The sequence below is a fragment of the Crocuta crocuta genome, unplaced genomic scaffold, assembly GCF_008692635.1.
Source record: "Crocuta crocuta isolate KB4526 unplaced genomic scaffold, BGI_CrCroc_1.0 scaffold6, whole genome shotgun sequence".
NCBI classification, from domain to species: domain Eukaryota; kingdom Metazoa; phylum Chordata; class Mammalia; order Carnivora; family Hyaenidae; genus Crocuta; species Crocuta crocuta.
The window spans coordinates 416,212-427,220 of record NW_027531917.1 but is presented as its reverse complement, the minus strand read 5'-3'; positions in this window follow the sequence as shown (position 1 = coordinate 427,220).

Genomic DNA, 11,009 nt, shown 5'->3' with positions numbered 1-11,009 from the left:
AATGTTAAATACCAAGTTTATTGCTCTATACTATATATCAGCAATGAACAAGGGAATTTGAAATTTAAACCATAATACAACTTACATTAGTATCACACAAAATGAAAGACTTTTGTATAAATCTAACAAAAAGTATACAAGATCTGTATGAAGAGAACTACAAAGCTTTGGCAAATGAAATCAAAGAACTAAATAAATGAAGAGATATTTCATGTTCATGGAAAGACTCAATATTGTCAAAATGTCAGTTCTTCCCACTTTGATTTATAGATTACATACAATCCCAACCAAAATCTCAGCAAGCTACTGTATAGACATTGACAAACTGATCCTAAAGTTCTAAGAAGTGGCAAAAGACCCAGAATAGTCAACACAATACTGAAGGTGGAAAATAAAGTTCTTGGAGGACTGATGGTACCCAGCTTAAGGCTTACTATAAAGCCACAATATCAAGGTAGTGTGGTATTGGGGGAGAAAAGATAAATGGAACAAAATAGAGCCCAGAAATAGACCCCCATAAATATGGTCAATTAGTTTTTTTTACAGAGCTGCAGAGCACTAAAATGGAACAAAGTTAGCCTTTACAACAAATGTGAAATATGAACCTAGACAAGTACTTACACCCTTCACAAAAATTAACTCAAGATGGACCAGAGATCTCAATGCAAATTGCAAAAATAAAACTAGTAGAAGATAATAAAAGAGAAAATCTAGATGACCTTGGGTGTGGCAATGACTTTTTAGATACAACATCAAAGTATTGGTGACCATCCATAAAAGAAATCCATGACAAATCCATGAAAGAAATAATTGATAAGCTGAACTTTATTAATACTGAAGTAAAACTTTGGCTCTCCAAAAGACAACATCAAGAGAATTAGAAGAGAAGCCGTAGAGTAAGATAAAATATTTCACATGTGAGAAAGGACTGTTACCTAAAACATACAAGCAATTCTTAAAACTCAACAATAAGAAAAAAGTCTGATTTTAAAAAGTGACAAAAATCTTTGATACCTCACTAAAGAAGATATAGAGATTGGAGATAAGCATGTGAGAAGATGCTCCACATCTTAAGTCATAAAGAAAATACAAATTAACACAACAATGAGCTACCACTGCACACCTATCAGAATGACCAAAATCTGAAAGACTGACAATACCAAAAGCTGTCAAAGATGTAGAGCAACAGGAACCCTCTTACATGGCTGGTGGGAATGCAAAATGGCACAGCCACTTTGAAAGACAGCTGGGTGGTTTTTTACAAAGCAAATATTTACCCAAAGGAGCTGAAAAGGTATGTCCATCCCAAAATCTGCACACAGATGTTTGTGATAGCTTTATTCATAATTGCAAAAACTTGGAAGTAACTAAGATGTTCTTCACTAGTTAACTGGATAAAGTATGGGACACCCAGATAAGAGAGTATTATTTAGTATTAAAAGAAATGACCATTAAGCCATGAAAAGACATGGAGGAACTTAAAGTGCATATTACCAAGTAACTGTGAGAAGGCTGCATACTGTGATTCCCATGATGTTCTGGAAAAGGCAAAACTAAGGAGGCAATAAAAAGATCAGTGATTGCCATGGGTGGTGAAAGGAAAAAGGGGTATCACCAAGTAGAGCACAAAAGATTTTTAGGGCAGTAGAAATACTCTGTATGATATATTAATGATGAATATATGTCATTATGCATTTATTCAGATGGATAGAATATATGACACCAAGAGTGAACACTAAGGTAAAATATGGCCTTTGGGTGATTATGATTTTTCAGGGTGGGTTAATCCTTGATAATAAAATACACTATTCTGATGAATGATACTGATAATGGGGCTGAGTATGCATGTGTGGGTTCAGGGGGTATATGAAATTCTCTGCACCTTTCTCTCAATTTTATTGTAAACCTGTTATTTACTTCTTTCAAAAATAATTAATATAAGAAAATAGCAAGAATAACAGAATGATTTTGTAAAACAAACGCCCATCAAAGATCTTTTAGCCAGAATAAAGGACTTTAATAAGAAGAAGACACATAACTCATTAAAAATGTTAGCAAGATAATTAAACAGATACCTCAAAAAAGAACTTACATGAATGTTGAATAAGCCAAAAAAATTCTAATCGTTACTGGCCATCATGGAAATACAAATGGAAACTACAAGACATCTACACACACACACACACACACACACACACACACACACAATAGTGAAAGTAAAAAAGATTGACAGAATGTGGAGCCACCACATATCTTATACTTTGCTGATGAGGATTCAAAATGGTACAACCACTTTGAAAATGGCATACAATTATCTTATGACTTCTTCCACTTCTACATTTTTAAGAAAAATGAAAACCTATGTCAACTCAAAAATGTGTACACTAATATTCATATTAGAATATTCATAGACCCGGTGTCTGAGTGGCTCAGTCAGTTAAGCATCCAACTTCGGATTAGGTCATGATCTCACAGTTCATTAGTTCTAGCTCTGCATTAGGCTATGTGCTGACAGCTCAGAGCCTGGAACCTGCTTCAGATTCTGTGCCTCCCTCTCTCTGCCCCTCCCGCACTCATGCTCTGTCTCTCTCTCAGAAAAACAAAATAAAACATTAAAAACTAAATAAACTTAAAAAGTATATTCATATACTCAATAAAAGCAATCCCAAATCCCCATTAAATGGTAAGTGGATAACCATACTGTTGTATATCTACACGATGGAGTTCTACTCTGCAATAAAAAGGAGTAAAATATTAATATAATCCACAATATGGATGCATCTTGAAAATATTATGCAAAATAAAAGAAGTTAAACAAAAAATATTATGTATAGTAAGTGATAACCTAAGAAAGGTAAAACCAGGGGTACCTGGGTGGGTTAGTCAGTTAAGTGTCTGAGCTTGGCTCGGGTCATGATCTCATGGTTCGTGGGTTTAAGCCCCCTATCGGCTTCTGTGCTGACAGTTCAGAGCCTGGAGCCTGCTTCAGATTCTTTGTCTCCCTCTCTCTCTGTTCCTTCCCTGTTCATGCTCTGTCTCTCTCCCCCTCAAAACTGAATAAACAAAAAAAAAATTTTTAAGGTAAAACCATCCTAAAACAGAGCAGATCAGTTTTTCCTTGGGGCTGGGTCTTTGGAAAGGAGATTCATTTCAAAGGTAGACAAGAAAAGTTTTTATGGTCTAGGACCTGTTTTTTTTTTAATCAAATTTTTTTCATTCCTTAAATAGTTTATTGTCAAGTTGGTTTCCATATAACACCCAGTGCTCATCCTAACAAGTGCTCTCCCCAATGCCCATCACCCCCCTTTCCCTCTCCTCCACCCCCATCAACCCTCAGTTTGTTCTCAACATTCAAGAGTCTCTCATGGTTTGCCTCCTCCTTCTCCCCAACTATTTTTCCCCTTCTTCTCCCACATGGTCCTCTGTTAGCTTCCTTCTAATTCACCTATATGTGCAAACATATGGTATCTGTCCTTCTCTGCCTGACTTATTTTGCTCAGCATAACGCACTCAATTTCCAACCATGTTGCTACAAATGGCCAGATTTCATTCTTCCTCATTGCCATGTAGTATTCCATTGTATAAATATATCACATCTTCTTGATCCATTCATCAGTTGATGGACACTTAGGCTGTTTCCATGTTTTGGCTATTGTTGAGAGTGCTGCTATGAACATTGGGGCACATGTGCCCCTATGCATCAGCACTCCTGTATCCCTTGGGTAAATTCCTAGCAGTGCTATTGCTGGGTCATAGGGGAGTTCTATTGTTAGTTTCCTGAGGAACCTCCACACTGTTTTCCAGAGGGGCTGCACCAGTTTACATTCCCACCAACAGTGTAGGAGGGTGCCTGTTTTCCACATCCTTGCCAGCATCTATAGTCTCCTGATTGTTCATTTTAGCCACTCTGACCAGCGTGAGGTGGTATCTCAGTGTAGTTTTGATTTGTATTTCCCTGATGAGGAGGGATGCTGAGCATCCTTTCATGTGTCTGTTGGCCATCTGGATGTCCTCTTTGGAGAAGTGTCTGTTCATGTCTGCCCATTTCTTCACCAGATTATTTGTTTTTTGGGTGTGGAGTTTGGTGAGTTCCTTACAGATTTTGGATACTAGCCATTTATCTGATATGTCATTTGCAACTATCTTTTCCCATTTCGTCAGTTGTCTATTAGTCTTATGGATTGTTTCCTTTGCCCTGCAGAAGCTTTTTATCTTGATGAGGTCCCAGTAGTTCATTTTTGCTCTTGATTCCCTTGCCTTTGGGGATGTGTCAAGTAAGAAATTGCTGCAGTTGAGGTTAAGGTGGTTTTTCCCTGCTTTCTCTTCTAGGGTTTTGATGGTTTCCTGTCTCACATTCAGGTCTTGTATCCATTTTGAGTTTATTTTTGTGTATGGTGTGAGAAAGTGATCTAGTTTCATTCTTCTGCATATTGTTGTCCAGTTCTCCCAGCACCATCTGTTAAAGAGACTTTCTTTTTTCCATTGGATACTCTTTTGCACTTTGTCAAAGATTAGTTGGCCATACATTTGTGGGTCCAATTCTGAGTTCTCTATTTTATTCCATTGGTCTATGTGTCTGTTTTTGTGCCATCTAGGAACTGTTTTTTGATTGTAGTGGTAATCGAGCAACCAAAATTCAACATTTTTCACACACATTGGTAAATTTTATTGTATGTAATACTATAATGAACAAAAGAGGGATAAGAGCCCAAAAGATCAATATATTTCATGACATTAGCACTGAAAGGATATGAAAAATCACATTACTTGAAAGAAAGACTAACAAATTAGTAATGGAAAATAATTGCAGCTACCACAAAATGAGACTGAACAAAAATTACAGTACACATAATATTTAATGGTGAAATATTGTCACATATCCTCAGATTAAGAACAAACAAGGACAATCATTATTACCACTTTTCATCATTTTTATTACACTAGAGACCAAAAAGTTAAGGGAAAGAAATGAAAAAATATGGATTAAAAGGAAGAAATAAAACTCATTATTTACAGATTTAATAGTGGAATACATAGGAAATCCAAAACAACATATAAACTATTAGAATAAAGAAGTGAATTTGCCAAGGCCATTTTATACAAGGCCAATATACAAAAAGCAATTGCAGATATTCCCTCCTGCCAAACTGAAGCAAATTTATTCCTTTAGCGCCTCCTTCAATTCACTTAAAAAAAAAAAAACTGAACATAACACAACAAACTTAGAAAGGCTCTAAAGAGGTCCAAAGAGGAATGCAAACAGGCTAAGGATATTGAGAGTCTAGGGATGACACAGATGTGAGTTCTCCATTTCCTGTTTGCCATCATAGAAGCCTCTAACCTGGAGCAGCCAACACTGAGTAGTGGGAGGGGGTGGGGGTGGGGGGAGAAGCCCCAAGAAAACTTGTTCCTTCCTAGCCAAAATACCAGTAAAGGGACAACCTAACAACAGAAAATCGTTTTGGCAATACCCACCCTCCTCTAGCCTAACACTGAAGGAAAATACAAAACAAAACATGTCTTCCACCAATGATTCCAGTGGGTCTGGGCAGAGAATCTTTCACCACACCCACCTGCAATGGTGCTCCTATTCTTGCATTGAATGGAGTTTGCAGGATGGAGTAAGGAGCTAATCTATTGCTAAGCAGGTAGTAGTGCTCTGGTTCTTCCACCTGGTTGAGTGCTCCAGATAAGTAATTTTGCATCTTCTGGCCAGTGGAAATCAACTGCTGGGTTAGTGTTGGCAGCACTAAGCACACATTCATCTTGCATCCACTAACCAGTTCCCCTGCTGGGATAGTATTAGCAGGGCTGAGCTAGAAGCTGGCTACCTATTTTTCACTCAGTAGAAGGAGCACATTCTTCCTCTTAATTCCTCTTCCCAAGTAGACTCAGAAGGGCTCAGCAGGGAGCTGATCTTCCATTCCCTTCTGGCAAAAGCAGGGGTGCTCCAATTTGCCCATAGGGGTAGTGTTAGTGGGAGAGGTTCCAGTGGTGAACAGAACATCCCCCTGGGTGGGCAAGAAGCTTAGGAATTCCCTGAGCTTGTTTACCATCAAAAATGAGGTAAACAAGATTAGGTATTTAAGGAGGAAATGCCCCCCAATTTAGTACAATAGCAGAAGGCTGCTTTCACAGGAAGTAAGGACCAGAAAGTAAATAGATAAACTGGACTATTTTGCCCCGAGCTGAGCTAATTAGCAAAAGAAAGGTGCCTTGTTGGCCCTGATGTAGCCTGCTTTGTCTTTCTTATTCCCTAGGCTAGCTTAGGTAAACAGAGGTGGACCTCATGTCTGCTATAAACAAAATTCACCCAGCTGCCAGGATTTTATTTTGTATTGACTCAAACCCCTAAAACTGCCTATCTTCGAAACTTCCTTTCCCCTGTTAGACCACCTTTTCCAAAGGAGAATCACCGAGGACAAAGCCCACAAAACACAAAAGGAGTTGGTTATTCAGATTTATTTTAGTCCAGCTGGACGGCCCCTCCCGAGCACCCAAAAAGTCCTCAGAAGAGAGCGCCATGGAGCCATAGCTCAGGGTTTATATAGGGAGAGGGGTGAAGCCAGTGTACAGAAGCGAGAATTTTGCAGTTAGAGGTGGGGGTTGCTTAGCAGTCACTTCAAGAACATGTTTGACTGTTCTAATCACAATGTCCATCACAGATTTACATCTCAGAGACCTGCTGGAGCCAAGAGGAGCTAGGTTGCTCAACCCCTGACCTTAGACCAGAATAGAGTTTGATCAAACAATGGGTGGTATTTCCTCATTTAGAAGCCCCTCACCTTTTGGCTCAAGGGAGTTTTACACTCCCACACCCATGAGTTAATGTTCATAGTTTCATTTTCTCTTTGTGCACGTCTATCATGCTTGTAAATCTTCTGATCCTAATAAAAATGGAGCAAGGACCTTTACTGAGGGCTCTTGTCTCCTCCTGGACAGTTAGCTTCTCTCGCATTTTAATCTTGTATCTGCTCTTTTGCTGGACAAGAGAGAACTTCAGACCCAGAGTCTACAAAACCCCTCCATCCAGCAAAAATGAGGCAGAGGATGTGGTGGAAAGTGGAATAGTAAGCAATCTTTTTTCACCATTTGGTTTCGTGGTGTTAGTAGAGCACAGTGGGGAGCTGAGCTTATGCCCCCAATTGCAGCAAGAGTCAGGGGGGAGTAAGCCTTCCTCTTCTCCCCAGGGGAGTCCAGTGGGAAACTGAACATACATCATCCAGCACTAACAAGAGACAGAGCAGGAAAATCCCTGCCTAAAATGGAGAATTAAATAAATTCAGAGTCTATAATATTATACAAAAATTCCAGGATACAAGTGAAAATCATTTCTCATATTAAGAACTAGGGAAATCGCACCATGAATGAGAAGAGACAATGGCCAAATGCCAATAGCAAATTGAATCAGATATTGCAATTATCAGGAAAAAGTATCCATCATAAAACAGCTCTAACAAGTAATTACAAATTATCTCGAGACAACTTTTTTTCCATTAAAGAAAGGGAAAATCTCAGCAAAGAAATAGAAGTTATAAAAAAAAAAGAAATAAATGAGAATTATAAAACTGAAAGACACAATAACCAAATTAAGGTAAATTACTTAAATGGAAATGAGATTTTTAAACTTCACTTGAAGTGGTAATACTTCAATAACAGTAGACTATAGTAAGTTATGCATATGTACTGTAGTACTTAGAGAAGCAATAGGAAATTAGCAAGGCAATATATTCAAGAATACTATAAAAATTAAAATGCTAAAAATTGTTCAAATAACCCAAAGGAAATTAAGAAAAGCTAAATGAAAAAAAGAGAGAGAGAATAAAAAATGATTAACAGAAGACAAAAAATGGAGATTTAAGCACCAACATAGCAATAGATATATCTAAATGGTTTAAACACACCATTTTTAAAAGCTTATTCATTTATTTTTGAAAGAGAGAGAGTTCATGCAAGTGAGGTAGGGAAAGAGAGAGATAGAACCCGAAGAAGGGGCTACACTATCAGCACAGAACCTGATGAAAAGGTTAAAACCCACGAACTATGAGATCATACTTGAGCAGGAGTCAGATGCTTAACCGAGTAAGCCACCCAAGCGCTCCTCTAAATACACCAATTTAGGGGCGCCCGGGTGGCTCAGTTGGTTAAGGTCTGACTTCGGCTCTGGTCATGATCTCACGGTTTGTGTGTTAGAGCCCCGAGTTGGGCTCTGTGCTGACAGCTAGCTCAGAGCCTAGAGCCTGTCTTTGGGTTCTGGGTCTCCCTCTCTCTCTGACCGTCCCCTGCTCATACTGTCTCTATCTCTCTCTCAAAAATAAATAAAACATTAAAAAAATTTTTAAATAACATTAAACAAATACAGCAATTTAAAGAGGCTGTCAGAGTAGATAAGAAAATATCATTCAACAATATTTTGTCTACAAGAAACTCACTTCAAATTACTTCAAACTTAAATATTAATATATAACATGCAAACAATAAAAGAAAGTAGGGGTGACCTTATTAATAGAAAGGTAGATTTTAAAAGACAGAAAATTAAGAGAGATAAAGAGGACCATTATATAAGATAAAAGGATAAGTCTATCAGGAAGTTATAACAATTTTAGATGCATAAATACAAAATAGCAAACCCTCAAAATACATGAGCTTAAAAACTGATAGAGTATAAAAGAAAAATGCAAAATTATAGTTGGAGACTTCAATGTCCTCCTTTCAGCACCTGATAGAGGTTACAGACAACAAATCAGCAAAGAGATAGAACTCAGCACCATCAACCAATAGATCTCAATCAACACAAATGAATATTCTACCCAATAGCACAATACATTCTTTTCAAGCAACTGTGGAACATATATAATAATGACATACCATGTTCTGGGCCATAAAACCAATCTCAATAAATTTTTAAAAATTGATGTACTTCAGAATATGTAATGAGTGGAATGGAGTCAAACTAGAAATCAATAATAAAAAGCAACAGAAATCTCAAAACACTTGATAATTATACAATACACCTCTACATAATACATGCTTCAATGATGTGATCTCAAAAGGAAATTTAGGGGCGCCTGGGTGGCTTAGTCGGTTAAGCGTCCGACTTTCGCTTAGGTCATGATCTCGCGGTTCGTGGGTTCGAGCCCCGCGTCGGGCCCTGTGCTGACTGCCAGCTCAGAGCCTGGAGCCTGTTTCAGTCTGTGACTCCCTCTCTCTCTGACCCTCCCCTGCTCACGCTGTCTCTCTCTCCTAGAAAAAAAAAAAATTAAAAAAATAATTTTTTAAAAAAATAAAAAGGAAATTTAAAATGAATATACAACATATCAAAGATAATTGGATGCAGCTAAAAAGGTGCAGAGAGGAATATTTATAGCAATAAACACACTGGAAAATTCTAAATCTATCACTTAAGTTCTTACCATAAGAAACCAGACAAATAAGAGGAGAATAAACCTAGAGATGGGAGAATAAAAGAAATAACAAAGAACAGAAATCAGTGATACTGGAAATGGGAAAATAACTTTAAAAATCCAATAAAACAAAGAGCTGACTCTACCAAAAAAGTAAGAAAATTGATAAAAGCTCTAGCAATTCTGTCAAATATAATCTTAAAGAAGACATATATATCAACATCAGGAATTAAACAAGGAAGATCACTATAGACCCTGCAACTTTTAAAAATTAAAAATTATAATAAAAACTTTATTCTCATACATTTGACAACTTCGAATTTGGACCAATTCTTAGAAAACTACAAACTACCAAAACTCAACCAAGATGAAATAGATTAGCTAAATAGTTCTCCTATAACATTAAGAAATTAAATATTAAAATTCAATCCTTAAAAAGCCCTTCAAAAGAAATGTCCAGATACAAGATTTCAGTGGAAAATTCTACATCTAAAGATGAGTTAATATCAATTTTACAACTTCTCTTTCAGAACAGAGGAGGAGGGAATACTTCCCAACTATTTTATGAGACTAGAATTTCTCTGATTCTAAACTAAACACAGACAGCACCAGAAAAAAAAAATCAAAAATCAAAAAAATGAAGAAAGGAAAAGAAAACCACTGACTTAGAAGGAAAATAAAATAAAATAAATATTAACAAATCAAGTCACACTATTTATAGAGAGAATTATACAACATGGCCAAGTGAGATTTAATCCAAGTATGTGAGGCTTGGTCGGCATTCAAAATTAATCAATATATTCCATCATGTCAACAAGTGTACAAGGAAAAATCATATAAATATAATAACTGATACATAACAAGTATTTGTCAGAATCCAAGACCCACTTATAATGAACTCTCAGGAAAGCACGAATACAGGGGCGACTGAGTGTCTCAATCTGTTAAGTGTCCGATTTCGGCTCAGGTCATGATCTAACGGGTTGTGGGTTTGAGCCCCGCTGTCTGTGCTGACAGCTAGCTCAGAGCCTGGAGCCTGTTTCATATTCTGTGTCTCCCTCTCTCTCTGACCCTCTGCTGCTCATGTTGTCTCTCTCTCTCTTTCAGACATAAATAAAACATTAAAAATTTTAAAATAAGGAAAGCACAATACATTGTATTTCCTCAGCTTGATATTGATAATGATCATGTACAAAAACATATTGCTGGCATTAAACTTAATGAGTAAGACTGGACGTCTTCTAAGATCAGGAAAAAGGCCAAAATGTCCCGTCACCACTTTTTTCCAGTATAATATTGGCGATTCTAGCCATTGCATAAGAGAAGGAAAAGAAATAAAAGGCATTCATATTGTAAAGGAATACATAAAAGTCTCCCTATTTGCAGATGACATTATTTTTACATAGAAAATCTCAAGGAATATTTAAAGTGAACAAACAACAAAAATCTCCTAGAACTAGTAAGTTAGTCTAGAAATTTCACAGGAGATAAGTTCATACTTTTATGTATTGAAAATGCACCTGGGGAAAGAAATTTAAATTATAATATGATTTGCAATCACTTAATAAAATAAAATAAAATAATAAAATAAAAATAAAATAAAAT